The sequence below is a fragment of the Platalea leucorodia genome (assembly GCF_965183815.1).
Source record: "Platalea leucorodia genome assembly, chromosome: 4".
Taxonomy (NCBI): Eukaryota; Metazoa; Chordata; class Aves; order Pelecaniformes; family Threskiornithidae; genus Platalea; species Platalea leucorodia.
In genome coordinates this window covers 19,218,100-19,237,435 of record NC_138826.1, presented here as the reverse complement: position 1 = coordinate 19,237,435, position 19,336 = coordinate 19,218,100, and the positions used below count along the sequence as shown (strand labels likewise).

Genomic DNA, 19,336 nt, shown 5'->3' with positions numbered 1-19,336 from the left:
CTGTAACACTGAAATTGAACATACAAGATATACACAAAGAGAAAAAAGGAAATGTCTTTTCTATGATTCTTCTGACTCATAGCCAGGATAAGTTAAAACATTTTTAAAAACAAAATCATTTTTAAACCTACACTGTCTTTTAAGACTAATTATTTTCCTGTTCAGAACTGAACTCTACCACAACTACAATTGGTTTGGTGTTATGTGGTTTTTGTTTCCATTAAACTTTATGTTGTTACTCTGCAAACATGAAGAAAATACATTATTTTTGCCAGAAGTTTATGACTGAAAAAGCATGAAGGCAGAGTAGGGTAAAAGACTGAAATATTCTCAATAATCTTTTCGACCCCTTTACTTATATGCCTTAAGCTAAAAAGTTAACCTGCCCTTCAACTTTGCCATTAATTCTCAGCTCCTTCCCTGCAAATAGCATGGTAGAAGTAAATCTTGGAATCAGAAAATGAGAGGTTACAGATAGTTCAACGAAGGAAACAGAAGAATAAAAGAGACAGACCCAGATAAATCATGGTGAATTAAAATTAAACAAATATAGGCTTATATTTCAGTTTATCATATTTAATGTTTAAAAACATTAAGTATTATTAAAAATGTGGAAAATGCAGAAAGTTATATTAAGGCCTAAGTTTACTAAAATAGCCTAAATTCAATAGAAACAAGAAAAAAAATATGACCTTGAAACTTCAGTGGCAAAGCATATCACAAAACTGAGGCAAATCAGTGGGTAGGTACAACAACTAGAGATGACTGAACTGATCAATCAAATGTTGACCCAGGCACTAGCTACATGAGGAGAAGGGACTACCTTCTTCAATTCAGTTCATGCAGTTTTGCTAACCATAATAATTAAATCAACTGTCATTGATAAAACAAGTAGGAATGATAGGGGGGGATAAAATCAGGAAAGCTTAATAATGACAGTAATTTGAAGTGTAAAATCTATTTTGATACTCTTCTCAAGTAACTATGGTTAACAGTTTTATTTTAAATCATTTTAGAGTGTTGGCTTTCATTTTTATTGATTACTTCATCTAAAAGCAGTTTGACACAAATCAAAAGGTAAAACACACTCTTTGGTTAACACCATATTTGCCATGCTATTTTCTCACAAGATGAAATGCAAAAGTGTAACTAAATGTATCATTTTTCCTGCAGGCTCACCGCAAAGGCAAAACAAATTTAAGAAAAGTTACATTAAGAAAAGTTACATCCATGGCTTAAAAGCTTACTAGCCAGTGAACAGCATTGTTTCTTCAGACAGTAACTACAGTAAAAGCATGAAAAACAAAATTGCAATTTAATATTTCAATCAAGGTTTCAATTTTATTGGTTTAACAACAGAAGAGAGATCCGGGAGGGTCGCAAAGGAAAGTGACAGAGACAGAACAAAGAGCCACAAGTTTTACATTCTCCATGCATTACAAAATGCGTGTGCGTGCCAGAGCGGCCAGACGAGTGAAGATGGGAAGCTCAGATCCTGTACAAGAGAGAGATTTAGCACCAGAAAGGAAACTAAAAGCTACAGTTCATGGAAAAGTTGTGTAGAAGGAGATAGCAGTAGTTGGATAGAGTAGCGGGGACAGGCCTTAAACTGGGGTCACGTTACCAAGACAGTTCACAGAGCACCCTATAAAATACTGTGACAGCGCAAACGTAGAGGAGAGACAATGAGAAACCAACACCCAAGCAATTCTTTAAGTCTATATTCCCTGATAGTCCCTGTATCATTAAATTGTACCCTGAAATTCATTTTAGTTCACTTTCTTCAATCTTAACTATTTCACCTTAAAAAAACAAAACAAAACACAAAACAACACACTTAAACGCACGCACGCACAAATAAGTACCTCAGCAATTCTCCTATTCTACCATTTCCTATCCCTCTTCCCTGTCCTCCATCCTCTTCAGATCCCCAGGTAACGGCTTACGCAACTTTTTGCCACTACAAACTTGAAGAAAACTGTGAGCAGTCCATCTAGAAATGTTCCCATCTTATTTCTTCTGGCAACCACTCTGTGCCTTCCAGTCCAAATCTACATATGATGATGCTGATCAAAGGAGAAAGATCTAGGAGGAGCTAGAAGGAGAAGCAGCTGGGTTTTTTTTCTTGTTCTCTTAAGTTTCTTTGTTGCTAGATCAACCTTGTAAAAGGTACGAAACACCTACATGTATTAGCAATAGTCTTCAGTACTGATTTTCTAAAGATTTCTCTCATCTATCAAAACATCTCGGTCTACTGATTCATCTTTCCTGTTTGCATCAGAAAAATTCCAGGCAATCCAATGAAAATACAAGACACCAAAATATATTCATAAATGTACTCCCTGTAATATTGCTAACGCAGGGATAAAAATTAATGGAATGGATTGTCACTGCGAAGAATATACGGCTTATTACACTAGTTGCCAAATGAAATTCTTACAAAACAACATCACTCCACAAGGCAAAAAAGACAACATCATTATGCAACTTGAGCATCACACAGTGAATTTGAGATCACAAAACTGACCATGCATGGTAACTTGAATTTTTTTACATCATTCTTTATGAAGGAACTTAAAAAAAAAAAAAAAAAAAAAAAAAAAAATCACTGATTTGCTTCTGTAAACAGAAAGTTGCTAAAATCTGAGGTCCATTTATATCTGAGACTCTGTCCACAAAGCTCATTCTGAGGCCAGGACTGCTCTTCCACTCTTCTCCTTCCTTCAACATCATTCTCCCACCTCTCTCTCATGCCAAAGTGTCTCCACACATGTCCTCCTCAAACTGCTTCTCTCAGATCTTTTTCTTTTCTCTAGAAACTTTATCTCAAATCTTCCCCAACAGTGATTTTGTTGGTCACCTCTCTCCTCAACTCCAGAGGCTACATGCCTGCCCATTTCTCTCTACCAGCATCACTCTATCTATCCATGCCCATGTTTGAAATCCATCTCATCAAGAATAATGTCTGCTTAAGAAGCTCCCTGTCTATGTCCAGCTGTTCCCATCCTCTCATGACCATTGCAATGTGATAGGGAACTGATCCATCTCAAGAATTTTTTTGCTCAAGTTACTTCACAGCTAGATCATTTCCCCAATCCGGTTCATATATGGTTGTACTAACATGTGTGCTACAACAGCACAAGGGAGAAAATGAGCAGCATAGGAAAGGGAGGAAAATGCTGCTTAAGTTGGTTTACACATTTCTGCAATCTGCAAATGTAATTTGATGTTTCAGCTATGTCAATCTAGCAGGTAGCTGCCACCAAAGCTGGCAGACTCTTGACCTTCAGTCCCCATTTCCCCCACCTCATGCATCTAGAGATCATGAGCCCACAGAGTTAAGTTGATTCAGCTGGCTGATTTGTCAGGAAACTATTATTTTCAACCAAATGAATTGACTCACCTTGCGGCCACATGATCACTATATTCCACGCAAAAGGAAATATTACGAATACCTGGTAGGGACCACATGTCTCAGTAGTAGCTTCAGTTTAGATCATGTTTGCTACTATGTCTAAATGTACCCTGAACATAACAGACTAAGAGAAAAGTTATCCAGAGTACAACTATGCTAAAATCTCATGAAATAGCAAGTAAAAACCATGATGGTAGAGCCTCTGATCTATGGACAACTGCAAAAATATCTGAAGCTGTGGCTCTGCTGAACAGATGACAAGGGTTTCATGTGTCCCCCATGACACTCTTCTCAGTCTCTGCTTTCCACTGTAATCAACAGATTTCAATTCACTGTGCCCAGCAAATTCCTTAAACTGTTGGAATTCATTAGACATGTTATGAAGTGTGTTAACACAGTGTTATAAATACTATCAAGTGTCAAACTCACAAGTTCAATGAATAAAATAGCATTTTGTAACTTATTGTAAAATCACAGAATTATTACTCGCTGTGGCTTCTCTTACATGCCTATCTGCATATGGGTGGCCAAAACCTAGATCCTCATATAAAATCCACATACAAACATATACATGCATTTGCGTATAACAATGCTGAAATTATTCAAAATCATATTCTTCCTGTTGCACGTTCAACTCAAAACACACTGATTCACAGTTAAATCTGAATATAAAAGCACGTGAAGTAGACAGCTAAGCCTGCACTGTATTCAACGCATGCTGACATTTTCTAAAGCCGCAGATTAACTGATGAAATCCATTAATAACTACACTGGTTCATTTTACAAGGCTTCAGTTATGTCAGAAATGTAATGTGCTCCTTCTATCAGTAAAGGAAAGTAAAAATATAAGAAACTAGATCCAGTGTTAGTGAATCATCCTGGATGCAGAGGTCAGCCAACAAAGACAAACGAATAATGAAAATAAACAATCTGGCAACCTTTCAGCACAGACATTTACAAAATGTATTAAGTCTGAAAACATGTGACACAAAACTAATTTTTCTACTTTTTTTTTTTTTTAACACTGCTGCATACACTTTAAGACTTCAAATGCAAGCTGGTTCTAGTTAGTATTAATAATAATTAATAATAACATTTAATAATTCCTTATTCCCCAGCCATCTGGCATTACAGTCTACAACAGTCTAGGTAAAACATCCAACATAATCAAAGACTATAAAACTGTACTAATTTAGTATCAGTTTAAGCTATAAATCATTACTCAAGCTAATTTCCTTTTGAAGTCAGCAGGAATCCTGCTTCAGAGAAAAAAAACAGAGTATGCTAAGACTTAGACTATTATTTAGTCTAAGAAAAGGCATACAAAGTATCAGAACTGTCACACGACGTGGTAAGTTAGAAGGACTTTCAACTCCAGGCTGTCAAGGAAAAGATGATTAGATAAATATTTGAGGATGCTGGTTGGACTGTGGGAAGAAACAACAACTGTATGAGGGGCAAGTAGGAGATGGGTCTCATGGTAAAGATGGGGATTATTTAGAGAAGTTGCACGCTGCCAGAGATGCCAAATGCAATTCAGTATGTAGGATGCTGTGGGAGCTTCCCAGGGAACTTGGTGAATGCCCAGTAGGAGCCAAGATTATGGGTGCAGAGAACGAGGGGGACTGACAAACAGATTATGTGACATTACAAAACACATACTGGTGGTTTCCATGGGCAAACTGCTATTGGACTGGGACAGAAGGTAATTCAAGACAGCTAAAGGCCAAATGGAGGCGGCCTGACAATCCTTCCTTCTTCCCTGGCTACGCTGGGACATCTATAGCTATTTCTCCAACTTCCATCCTACATGCTACATATACATGGTGACTATCTATCCTAAACAAAAGACATTTCAGCACACAAAAAAACCCCCAACAACCAAATAATTATATTAATTAATTCAAATTAATAAATATTTACACAGCATCTAAGGCATAAGCAATCAATGAGTAAGAGATCCTTGGGAAACAGTAAACTACAGAAATAATTTGGCACAGCAAGCGGATACAAAACTGTTGATCATCTCACTCACATCACCCCAACAACTGTGTTTAAACAATATAATCCCAGTTCAAGCTCTTAAGGAAACAACCGATTCATGAGGAAAGTTGTTTGTGTACTACAACTATCCATTTACAATTTAAAAAAAAAAAAATTAATGAGCACTTTTTTTTTTTTTTAGTAAATAAGCTACAGTTTGTTCCAGACCAATTCTTTAAAGAGAATAAGAAACCCACATTTATTAACTCCTCATTTTATCCTGTATCATGCACACCATTAGTTTTTCATTATAGTGCCTTATCTCAGAAACAAGCAGAAGATAGCAGTACAAGAACAGGGCACTAACGTGTCATCATCAATTTTCTAAGCCTTTCTTCTGCCCAGGAAACCACGGGCAAACAGTAAGGAGGAAATAGCCAGACTCTTAAGAATCACTCAAGATGTGCACAAACCCTATTTGAACAGTTGGAAGCAAGTTATAATATTTTATTTGGCACAGAACATCATGCGGAACCTCAGATTTACCACCAGTGTCTGTGTTTCAACAACAACAGAAAAAAAAAAGTCAAAGAACTACAGTATTTATATGTCCTGTCAGGTTAGAGTCGTTTTTCTAATTTCTAGAATACTTATCTAAACATGATCAAGTATTAGATGTCTCAAACTATGCAAATGTCTGCCAGATGGTGACCCTCTCAACTGCCTCATCATTCATCACTGCATCAGGCAGAATCTGAAGCTACTGCCAGATACCAGCTCCACTCTTCATTTCTTTACAGAAATTCCTTTTCTGTATGAGGAGACGCACTGAGAGAACGCAAGACTGAATTTATCTTACTGTCAGGGTCAGTTCTTTATTTCTTTCTAGATCTGATCTGCAATAAGCTGTTTAAATAAACTTTCTGTTCAGTGGCTACTTGAATTTCATGCTAAGTGACGTTATCTGAAAGATGTAATTTCATCATCGACACTCAAACGAGTCCTTCTATCCGAGATGCATGACAACTCTAACCATTAAAGGTGGGATTATCCTTCTCCACCTTTGAAGAAGTACTTCTGGAATAATTTCCTTAACTTTTTGAAGAACTGTGAAAACAGTCTCAAATGGGTGAAAAAGATTTTGGAGCACTGAGTCTCACACTCATAGGGAAAGGGAGTGCAGTAGAATTTAAAACAAAAATCTTCAAAGCACAGAATTCAACAGACTTGACACTGGTAAGTAGAATCTCTCGGAAAGACTACTAAACTATAAAGGAACACAAAATAACTGACAATTAATAAAAGATATTATATAAAAGACAAGGACAAATAATGATTATGCAGAAGAAAAATGGGAAATATAGTAATAAATAAACATTAAATTAAAAAGGAGGTAAAACAACAAATGGACCAGCGCATCAGGATTTATTTTAAGATCTGAGAATTCAAAAAGGAATCATACAAACCATGCAAAAAAGGACAAGACTAAAAATGATGTCTGAGGTTTAAGCCAACCTACTGGCAGGCCCTAGCCTAAGTAGCTGATCCCTCATTCCCCATCACCTTCAGTGAGGCATTTTCACCGTCTCCCAAACAGGAACTCCTGCAGGGAGGGGAGTCAACTGATCCAGAGGAAAACTAACCTAGGAAAAAGGAAAGACTGGTCTTCAGGCAGGATTATCTGATGCCACTCACAACATGATCATACAACTTGACAGAGACAGCGCCAGCACAAAGCAGGGTGGAGACCAGACAGAGAATCCAAGACCAGAGTGGAAACATATCCTGCAGCATCCCACATTGGGACAGCTTTAATGAGTCATCAAAATACATCCTAAAACTTAATCTATAGAAACATAGGCATGGAAGTATAAAAATCTAAGAGGTCTTTAGCACAACTAACAAATAAGATAAAACACAACAAAGCAAAGACCATGAGGAAAGTTCCATTACTTAAATGTAATAAGAAACAGTAAGATTGGTACTAGCCAAAATGTTCAGCCATTTTCCAGATGTCCAGAATTCAGATGTTATCCTCTGCTTCACTGGAATACTCACATCATTTATTACTTCTAGTTTCAACACAGCTAGAAAATCATCTTGCTCCGAAGGAGATTTGAAAACTCCACTATCAAAAACAAATATGTACCACTGTGATCTTGAAAACCAGGAGCATCAACTCAATTCTCCTGAGTTATATTCTTCTGAGTTAGTAAGTATAGCTACTAAATGAATCAATTCTTTCTCTGCCCCTTATCAGATCATCATCAAATTAGAGCTAAATCTGTTTAAAGCTAATAAAAGAATTACACACCTTAAACACACTCTCTCTATTTTTAATCATCAAAATTTCTCTAGTGCGACTGCTGCACAGATTTAAGAGTACCTGATTATCTAAACAAAGAGAATACGTCCTCAAAAGGAAGAGTATAATTCTAACTTTCTTACGAGGCTGCATTTTCACTACAGGAAATTCAGCTGAAAACAGAATAAGGAAGACGCATCATAACCCAGGCAAAACTTAAAAATTAAAATGTAAGGACTTCCTGTTAGAAGAAATGAAACAAAGACTGTAAACACCTCCAACAAACAAATAAAAGTAGGAAATTGCCATTCAGTAAAGCAAAATAAACAAAGTAACCTTCTGGATCAACAGGGAGAATTATTATGATAAAATTAAAGTGTCTTGTAAAAACAAAGGATAAAAAAGGCAGAAAGGAATCCTAGATGAGAGAGCTGAATTCATTAGCATCTTAAGTAGTATCAGCTGAGCAGGACCACTTTCCTACAGTTTCACAAACATATTTTCAGTTAGTCAACTTGCAAGACTTGTTCAGAAAAGCTTTGGTCAACCCCTCTACACCACCCTCCATATCTTATGTTCACTATATCCATCAGGATTAAAAGTATATGTTTTTTCCATCCACATAGTCTACTGAAAATTTTTCACCTTGAAGCCAAATGTGAAATCAAGTGACTGAACAGCAGCTGAAACCTGTTTCAGATATACAAATAAAAAACAAGATGCAAGGGGCATGGTTTAATTGGGCAGCAAGTTTATTAACCTTCTCACTTGGCAATGACTGGCAATAACTTGCACTATGCAGATGGTGATTTGTCCTTCCACAGCTGATCTCTACCCCAGTTAGAGGGTCCTCACTGCCCTCCTTCTTTGCATGATTACCAGCTTAAGGAAAGGGAGTGGGGGGGGTGGGGGTGCCTTTTTCAATGTGAAAACACCAGAAACCCCAATATTCCTTTCCAGCTTGTATACAAACTACCTTTTTCTAATTTCATTCTAACTTCAGTTTAGCCCTGAACTGCTGTGAAGGAACATATGCACTGAACACAACACAAAAAGACAAGGGCAAATAACAGGTTTGTCTCTCTTGACCCCAAGCAAGTGTCCAGCTAGTTAGCTAAGTATTTAATATGGGGATTAACTGAGTCTAGTAATAAATCACTCTTGCCAGAAGATCAGAACTGCCTCACTCAGGCCCACTGAGGATCTTGGACAGATCTGCAGTGAACAGCAAGTAGCATATTCACAGCACTGCTCACATGTTCTGCATGTATTTGAGTACCAACGATCAATCATTCAGATCCTTTGAAACACCTACAGCTTCAAACTGGGAAATAATTTAGCCATCATCCCATTCCAAGGCTTTGTCCACCTTTGAAGATTTTGTGGTTCCCCTGGACTCAATACCATCATTCATATCTTTGTTTTATCCTTTAACAAGTTTTCAAGTTCTACACGTTATCTTCATTGACGTGGTTTCTCCTTAGTCAATTTATGTCATTTCTCCTCAGTTGATAAAGCACAGTAAATTCCTTCACTAAGGCCACCCAGTGTTAAATATGTTGGAAAATAACAGGGGGATCTTCTACTGATGGGGACTCTAAGTAAAGTTCCACAAACAGAAGCAAAGAAGCAGAAGTGGAGGGGTTTTGTGCACAATAAATCTCAATTACAAATTATTTTAAAAATACTGCAAATGGTGTTTCTGTTAAAATATGAATGAAAAATCATTGTTGTCATCAAAATACAAATAATAGTGTATTTCCTGTCCTTTGCCAATCACTTCTGTGGCCTTAAAATGTTAATACAAAATGGAATGCTTACATAAAAACATTACTGTTCTGAGAACTTGGTTATCATATTCAAAATCTGCCACTTTGAAACATGAACTGTTTACAACTCTAAAAAGTCAACAGTAACCTGGGACTACATACTAATGTCATTTGTAAACATAGTATACTTCCTCCATTCTAGTTTCTATCAAACTCTCTCTTCAGAGAATCATTATCACAAATAAACTCACTATGTGAGCAGGAAAAATTACATTATTTGAAAACCAGAGGAGTTCCTGAAGGTGAAGGGAAAGTAAGTAGGAAATTGATTGCAGGCCTTCACTTGCAAAAAAGCATCCAACCACAGATTCACAACGGCACACCAGTGACAGAATTGGGTGTTTCATGCTCTGATCCCATGCTCTTCCTACTACACCTGTGAAAGATGCTTTCAGAGATGCTACCTTGACCAAAGGATACTGTTTGTCTAAGTCAGCTGCTTCAAGCCTTTGGAAGTTAATGCTTTGGTTAGCCAGCTACCAGTCGAGCCCTACAGCAGGCTGACCCCTTCGGACCAGTGGACAGGGTTCAGACATCACAGCATGCCAACCACACTCCACGCCCTGCCTGGAGCACCATCTATGCCTCCCAGCAAGGTTCCTCTCCCTGCACTAGGATCCAAGCTTCAGCAGTGATAGAAACCAGCACATCATTTTCTACAGAAGTATGTTTATTTACCTGGACACTGCAATAATAAGTACTAATTCGGAGGATCTACAAGACTTAGCTCAGTAGCTTTTAACTGAGTGACAGTTCAGCCTCAAGGTAAAGAACCGTTTCCCAAATATCCCAGCGCTATTATCTCTCATCCTCCCTTTTCCTGAAGTAATACCAGAAAGGTTAGCATCACAAGGCAGAAATCCCTGCCCCTCCAGCAGGAATCTCCAGCCCTGGCAATCCCCTTTCTTATCTAGATCCAGTTAACAACAAAGCACCACTGGCCGTCTGAGCTCATCTAGCATTTCTGCCCAATGCCTTTAAGGGCCTTAAAGTGGCACACTGGCATATATTGCAACAAACTGCAATTGCACCTTGCCATAAAAAACTGTCACCTCACCAAAGTTTTAAAATTACTCCGAACCAGGTCGCACGATAAGCAACAAGAACACCTCAGGTTCCTCGTCTTGTTTGTTCTTCCTCACAGCATTTTTCTTGTGCGAGCACCCAAGTGTTCTCTCATTTCCCTCTCTCCCGCTGTCCTGCATTAGCTGTAATTCTAGCCACACTGGTGAGAACAGAACAAACCTGTAATAAAAATATTTGACTACTCAAATGTCTGATGGTATGTTAGAGGCACATACATCACTACAGTTCATCTTCTGTAAACCCAAGCTAACGCTTTTATTCACATTAGGCTAAGCCAGAGTAGTCCTATTAAAAACATTACTTGAGTAATAACATATATTATTGCTCAGCTGTCATAACTGCAACAAGTCTGAAACCCCAGTATATGTTTCAAATAAAAATGAAAAGCTAATCTGTATGTGAATAAGAGTTCAGTCATTTGTCAATCTATGCATTTACACTTTAGTTCTAGAAAAGCAAAGAAAAATATTTCAAATGCTGAAGACTAACATTATTGAATTACTACACCACTCGTGCACTTTCTCAAAATACATTTTTTTTGTATACCATTCCTGACCTATTCATACCATTCATTCAGGAATCATAATATTTATTCTCTTATTATTTTTACTTTCTCTTCTGAACATCTGCTATTTCATCTGCATATTATTATCATTCCTGATAGAGAATGCAAGAGAAAAAACACAGGGTTTTTTGCTTAGAGGGTAATTAATTATCTGCTTGAGAAAGATGTCATTTTCAGAAGACTATTGATCAAGCATCCCTGAAAATACATGAAACAATTTCTATACTACTACTACTGTTCTAACATTTCCAGATATTAAGCACTGTGATGCTGAAAACAGCACTACTCAAATACAGCAAACAATATTTGCTCAGCAAATCAACACTATGTTCATTTTTTTGCCTACGATGGCTTTATCAACCGCATCATTCTCTGGGAGACATCTGACTCATTCAAGCCATGAAGTAATCTCTACAATGTTGGCTCTTGCCAGAATTAAATGTGCAAGCAGAAAGTCACCACACAACTGCAAATTATTTTTTCACGATGTTGCAAGATATTTACTGCGTTAACATAAAAGGCCATTACCAACATAATCAATTTTAACTGATCATTTTAAATTAAATGTTTTAATATTTTAAAACTCTTGTAGGTATCATTGTAATTCATGTTATAAATACTAGTAATTGCATCTTATTCAATAAATAAATAGGGTGGAAATACATCCAGGGTCAAAATGAGGAGGTTTCTTTTATAATATACCATCATGTCTTCTAAGACAAATGGAACCAGACACAGAGGAAACTGTATGTTCACAGCAACTTCCATGTACCTTAAGCTCCACTTGCATTTCTTTAACAACTTAACTTATTTGAAGGAGAAACATGCCTGAAGATCAAAATAGCATGTCCCTATGTATGATTATGACACATTTAGGCAATCCTTTATTTGAGGATCTTTAAAATTATTACAATGAATGTCTATATCCTTGCTGAGCAAATGCAGATTTATTTGCTTTTCTTGGTTATCTTTCAAAGCCTCTATGAAAGTAGTCCATTAAGCATTTCTGACTACTTGTGAGATTACTGCTTAGAACCTGCGGCTTATAATTGTGCATTTGGACTTCACCCTTTCTTTTGGGATAAAACCTTCGGCCAGTGTTCAACTTAAGTGGTTATCAAAAAACACACTCTTGGGAAGTATGGTTGAGCTCCTTGCTTCAAGAATAGTAAGAATTTGAAATTCTAAACATGAAAATCTGCTCCCTTGATAAGATGGGACTTTATCCCAGATTTTTAGTATACTTCAGGCTTCACAGTATAGTTAATTGGGATAAGAATGTGTGGCAAAAGCTAATTCTATACTTATCTAACGCAAACAATCACTTGTTCAAAGTTTGTTACGTTTCTTAAAAGTTCTTGTACTTTCAGCTGAATAGATGGAATGCAATTTTAACACAGTGAAGTTGTTGGAAAAAATAATGGACAAGTATTTCAGAGGACATTTAATGTCCATGTAGAGTATTCAGTAACTAGAGGTACACTGAAAAACAACAGAACACACAATAACCAAGCTTTGTATACCTTTACTTCGAGAAGTAATGAATTCTGAATAATCGTGATGTCTAAGGAGATGCCAGTTGAACTGAAGCTCTTCTTACAATTGGGGTATTACCAAGGACTTTCTCCTATATGGACCCTCTGCTAATGTGTGAACTCTCAGAGCAATTTCTTCACAGCCAGAATGATTTACAGAACTTCTCTCCTGTACGTGAGTAACGTTTGCATGAAATTTTTTGAGTCTTTAGCATCTACGAGATCTGCACTTTTGTAATAAACCTGATTGCTACAGGCCAAGTTAAAAGTTGGAAGAAAAGACATACAGACACACAGTGTGACTTTGCAAAGTCGTTTCCATAAGAAACCAGGCTAAAAAATGCAGTCATAATTTGGAAAAGGACACTTCCTTCTCTGGAACAACCTTTTATATTTTGACATAATATGTGCCAGAGACTCTGCTAGTATCCAAATAACACTGCTTCATTAAAATCTGAAAATGCTACTAGGGAATCTTTTGGGGTTTTTTTTGGTTTGGTTTTTTTTGTTTGTTTGTTTTTTTGTTTTTACCCTAAACTAGATACATGTATGTTCCAACATTCATATGCCTCAGTAATAACATGTTTTGTAAAAGTGAGCATTACACAGATAGGCCACACTTTCTCAGTCAAGCAGAAAGATTAGTTTGCATCCATTTGATTGTGCATACCTGCTGCTAACACATTAGTTAATATCCTTATATTTAGCTGAAAAAGGTCCTAGAAGGGAGAAGGCATATACGTACGTCTGATGTATGTACTAAGATTGAGCAGAGTAGAAGGGAAAACACCAGAGAGGAAACAGTGCCACAGTTAAACAAGCCAAAGAACCCAACCACAAAAGGACTGTAAAAGATAACGAACCAGCGAACACATGCTGAAACGCTCAAGGTTATTTTTGCTGTAACAGTTAAAGAAGATGAAACTAGTCTGTTTTCTGTAACGTACTTGAGCACGATAACGACAAACCAATGCTGCAACAAGCACAACACGCAATGTTAACCCAGGGTGGGATCATCACAGACGTCTGTCAGAGCAAGTGTCAGGGCCCTGAGGACGCCAAGTCCTTAAATGCCATAACCAGCCCCACCTGCGACGCCCACCGATGGGCCCAGGAGCCATGTCAGCTCAGAATTGTCCCCCCAGTCCTGGGCAGCTGCTCCTGACCTTTTGACCAGACTTGTCAGATTGATGTAAGACCTGACTCACCCACTGGTGCTGGTCTCGGGATGAGTGGGCTACAGCAGAGCCTCAGCCCCTGGCTCATCCCCCCACTGCCCCTTCATGCGGCTCCCTGACAAAGGAGATTGTTGGCCTCACCCTCAGCCACGACCACGTTCTCACCACAAATGATAAAAAGAAGTTGAGGAAATTTAATGATCAAGTAACACCCGAACAGCACAATGAATATAGACTTTTGCATGTCGCCAGTAAGGCCAAGAGCAGGGACAAGGAGGTTACTCTGAAACACTGAATCAAACACTATCAGGCCGGTCCTGAGGCAGCAAACTTAAAGATAAGGAGCAGTCCAAGGCCTTGTAATCAAGCTTCTCTTGGGCAAGATGACAACACTGACTTCATCCCACTGAGGGGAAAAACCTGTACACTAGATGCAGGAGGCTCACCTGCAGGACAGATCTTTCAACGATGACCTTAGCAGGCAGCTGAGTGCATTATGAAGTAATAACTGGCATGAGAAAAGATCCCTGAGGGGAGGCAAAGCAGCAATGAAAACTAATGGTCTGTGCAATCTACACAGTTTTGAACAAAACAGCGGCTCATGCTAGCAACAGTGCTCTGTGTACAACAAAAACCTATGTAACGTTTCAAAACAGTGTAAAAACAAAAAACTGTTTCAAGACAGTTTGTAAGGTGATGTGTATCAGTGGCTTGCCACAACTGGCCAGGTTCATTGATGATAAGTAGAGAAAGCGTTTTTAAATGGTAACTCAGTGAAGGTACCATCACCTGTACCAGTACCCACAAGGTGCAATAGGCAGTCTGAAGCTCTCCATTTTCCCAACTAATATATTGCATACTACATGGAGTTCTTTGTTTAAATAATAACAGTTTCTAATGTGGATGATATTGCTTTCCCAGATGTCACTTTCTGGTTGTTAGGAAGCCAACAAGAAAGAAGCAGATCATGTGTGAGGACTGAGGTGATGAGAAAAAAAAAAAAATAGTACCTATACATCTAGAATAAAGTTCATGGATAACAGTAGATGACCTATGAAGAAACAACATACAAAGCCAGCATACGTAAATGAAAGCAGACTAACCTGTCCTTTGAGATTTCAAATCAAATATTGTTCATCTGTCATCTTAGGCATGCTTCTGCCACACCTCAAAACAGTTCTGCTCCTGCAGATCTTTTTCATTTCTGTCCTTTCCAAATCAACTGGCATCCCTTAAGTTCTAGGGCTTTTCTTTTTTTTAAATCACTAGTCCTCTTATTTTATTACGAGCTTATTTTGCAAACTGTTAAGTGCCTCCTTAGACCTGCTCCTGTTAATTTAGCAGAGACTATGTCACACTCAGACCCCCTATATATTCAAGACATCTTTTAATTGAATTCCAAAGCTATCAAAAATTATTTATTGAATACTGCTTTCCCTTTTTACCTACCTTTAAGAAAAATAAAATCAGTAGAATGAAATTTAGTTTAGGAAAGGCAAGCTCCACCTTCAAAACCAAAATCTACTGTAGACCTCTCAAAGTATTTGATGAACTTAGAACAGTTCCTGAGAGTAATCTGAGAACAGGTTAAATTAGAAACAGACAGTGCACTCCTCACACCAAGGTCTTCATGGATTCTGTATAGTTTTCTGGCTTTATTAACTGTTCATTAATGCTGGCTGTTTTTATTTAAGCATTTCAATGCTGTTACAAAAGCAGAAACAGCTATGGAAGTAATAATGCTAATAGTACTATAAGATTTCAACATATTTTTGAAAATATAATGTATGCATTTCATCACTTCTTACTTTACATGTGACTTCTCTGAAAAATAAAGACTATACCCACTACAGAAAATATGCCATAACTATAGAGAAAAAACCCATCAGGTGTACATTATTTATATAACTGTACAATAGTTGTACATAATTCACGTGTGCATAATTATCACCTATAATAACCATAAAAACCAAAACACTTGCTTGGTTTTCATGATTCACTCACCAGAAAAAATTACACAGCGATCTCTATATAGTCTTAGATAGAGTTACGGTAAAGAAGAATGTGCAAGAGGTATTATTACTGTACTACTTTCAAACTCAAGATTCTGATTTTTAATGCTTTAAATTCAAATATTTGACAATAATGAATTAAATATTTTAAAACCATACCAGTACATATTAAAAATAAGCCTAAATTTTATGGATAATTTATTTCCTTCATAACTTAATATTCTTACTTTATATAGTCGCACATCATTCAATGGACTGTCAGATTATCTGAATACTGAAAGTTTTAAAGACCTGTATGGGAGAGGACCAGGTATTGGAAGTGCCTACACACACACACACACACACACAAAACAGTACAACATTAAATAACAATATCATCTATGCTCTTTTAATTATACACTCATATGTACATCAAATATTAAAAAAAATGAAGCAAGCACGTCTTTAGATTCAGTAGAAAGAATAACAGAGACAAGCCACATGCATAAAAACCATATTACTGTAGAGATAGGATTTTTCTTGTGGATATTTAAGACTGTAACTAGAGAAAAAAAAAAAAAAGTACAGTCAAACTGATCATCAGAGGAAAAAGCCCAGGTTGATCTACAAAAGTTCACTGCTGATTAGAGGTCTTTTCCTGGGGGCTTTGGGCCACACCTAGCAAGCAAGAGACAGACAAGTCCTACCAAGAATAGGTCAGGAACTCAACACTTGCAAAAATCTGTATGCAGAAAGATGAGAACTTCCCTTTTTCTTTGACAGAGGAAGGGCCCCAGCTTTCATGCTTTTCTGGCAAGTAGAGGGAACATAGCCAACTTTCTTTGCATTCGCTGGCCAAGAGCTGAGACAGTCTCTGTCTCAATTCAAACTTTAAAAACTTTATTGGGATGTATATGGTTGCTAACAGCATAGAGCTTTACTGTAAGCAAGATGGGTAAGGCAGGAAAACCAGGAGACAGAGGCTACCAGGGTTTTTTTTAAATTATCCATTGATTTCATCAAGTCAAATGCACCTGAAATGTTTGGGAGAGTTTTGGTGACTGTAAATTCAAGCAAGAACAGCAAGTGAAGGGTGGTGTGATTTTGGTTTTTTTGTTTGTTTGTTTGGGGCTTTCTGCTCTTCTCAATGGTGTCCTCAGAGCTCAAGGGAACAGAGAAAAGCTGATGAAAGACTGAGAACGGCATTATAAAGCGAAAGAAAAATAATCAGAGCACCACGTCAAGCCAGAGGAAGGCACATGAGTTTAGAGCAGAGTGACTCAGGTACAGATTAGATACTTTATTGGCCATCAGAGCTCCAATGCTGTTATACCAAACAATTTTGCCTTGCTTTAAATCTGCACACACATCTTCCTCAACTATTTTTACAGCTCTCCCACTAACTCATAAGTCAACTTCATGCAGCTTTCTATAAAGCACATAGTTGAGATGAAGTTCAGGGGTTCACAGAAGCTGTTACACCAGATAATACCATGCTGTGCTGTTATAACTGTGGTACATTATCTTTTGTCCTCAGAAATTTTAGCCTCAATAACAGCTTTATGTACCTAGCCAACAGGACAACTGACTTAAGAATAAACATTTTCATTACCAACTTGCATAATAAAGAGTATATGGAACAAAATGAAGGGATGACACAAACATGGAGGTAAGCTTTTTGCAAAGCAGAATTTGCAAATTTTAATAGAACATGCAAACTTGCCTCTTCTGGAGAGGTGGACGTGAAGACCTCCTGAAAACCCTTCACTGTCTATGCATCTCTACCATTCCTCTGCCTATCAGGTAACAAAACTCCAAACAGATGTTATGATTTGAATCTTGAAAGAGAATTCAGGCAGGCATAGTAGTCTAATGCTATACAGACATTTGAAAGATGTTACTGCATATTTTAACACTGACCTGTTTTATAGCCTGCTGTCTAGGGAACTGTTTATTTCTACAAACCACTACTGAACCTGGCTTGCAAATCTAGAATCACAGTTCAAATAGTATGGAGAATAAATTTCTAAACAGACTTCACTGTATTGCTAATTCTTACAGTCACGTACTCAGAAAAGGCACTGTTTTTCTAGAAGCCCCTAGTCATACCATTATATAATTACTCATAACCTCAGTTTTAAAAACAGACCATTTAGTTATAAAAACAAGAGGAATATGGGAACAATAAAGGCTTAAGAATTTTAAGACAAAAAGGAAGGTTCCACATTTATTACTTTTAAGCCAAATTAACCATAGAAGGGGAAGGATAACAAGGATTTGGGACTTGATGCACTGAACAGTTGGTGCTGACAACACAGTTTTCATAATAAAATCAGTTTGTTGGCATGCCCGCAGAGTGGATCTGATTTGAGTGACTAGAAAAACCTGTGAAAATAGATTTCAATTGTAGATACTATCCATTTATTAATATCACAAATTACCCATTCTTCTTTCTGATTCTACCAAAGATATCTAAAATTTTAGTACTTCCTTATCTTGGAAAAGTAGGAAGGACCATTTACATACCAAAATGTTGCTGATTTCCAAGAAATTCCTATTCCTTTATACAAATGAACCTACAAAAATTTAATGAAGACTTCCTATTTTCCCTGATCTCCTCAAGCCATCATATCTCTTATTACACAGAAATAAGTTTTAAGACAGAGTTCCAGAATTTGCTGCACAAACACAATCACAACAAGCAAAGCATTCTTCAAAAAAATGTTCATAATTGAGTGACACAGAAATTCAGTTAAAAATAAAACATTTGCCATAGCTCAGAATTTGTTGGAACAAGAAAAATTTCAGCTGACCATTAAAAAAAAAAAAAAAAATGCATTTAAGAGACTCATAAGCCCCCCTTACTCATGGCCCTAAACTAACGTTTTAAAAGAATATTCTTTCTTTATAGCAAATCCAAAATGTTTCCATAACTATATATAACCAAATTTAATCTGTGCAACTAGATTGGTAGTTGACAATATCTTCTTAACACAAACAAGAAAGAGTATAATGTTAATACTGTTCTTTCTCTATAGCAAATTGGCCACTAAAGCTAGATTTTTAATGACCCCAACATCTCATACCAGGGTACTATGTATATACTTAACTTTCATCTTATTTCAGGAAAGCTAGATGAGAATGAAAACAACTGAATAGTGCATTTTGGGATTCAACTGTATTCCCAAACAAGTTTAAATTCTAGACTTTCATCTACAAATGTTTTCTGGTTAAGTACCAAGAAAGCTAGTTTGGCTAGGTTTAAAAACAAACAAACAAACAAAAAAACCCAACAAAACAACAACAACACAAACAAACCCACAACCTTCTCTTTCAACTTCACACATCTAAAAAAAAAAAATTAAAAAAAAAAGATACATCAATAAACATTTCTGTTTCATACTGCAAGTTAGTTCAACCATGTAGCAGAACCTTGTAATACAGTCTCT

General features: G+C 37.0%; 1 protein-coding gene across 1 annotated transcript in view; it reads right to left on the bottom strand.

Moving 5' to 3' along the window:
* The window catches only part of PLCE1 (phospholipase C epsilon 1), a 167,816-nt gene that overhangs the window by 141,092 nt on the left and 7,388 nt on the right, over positions 1–19,336 (bottom strand).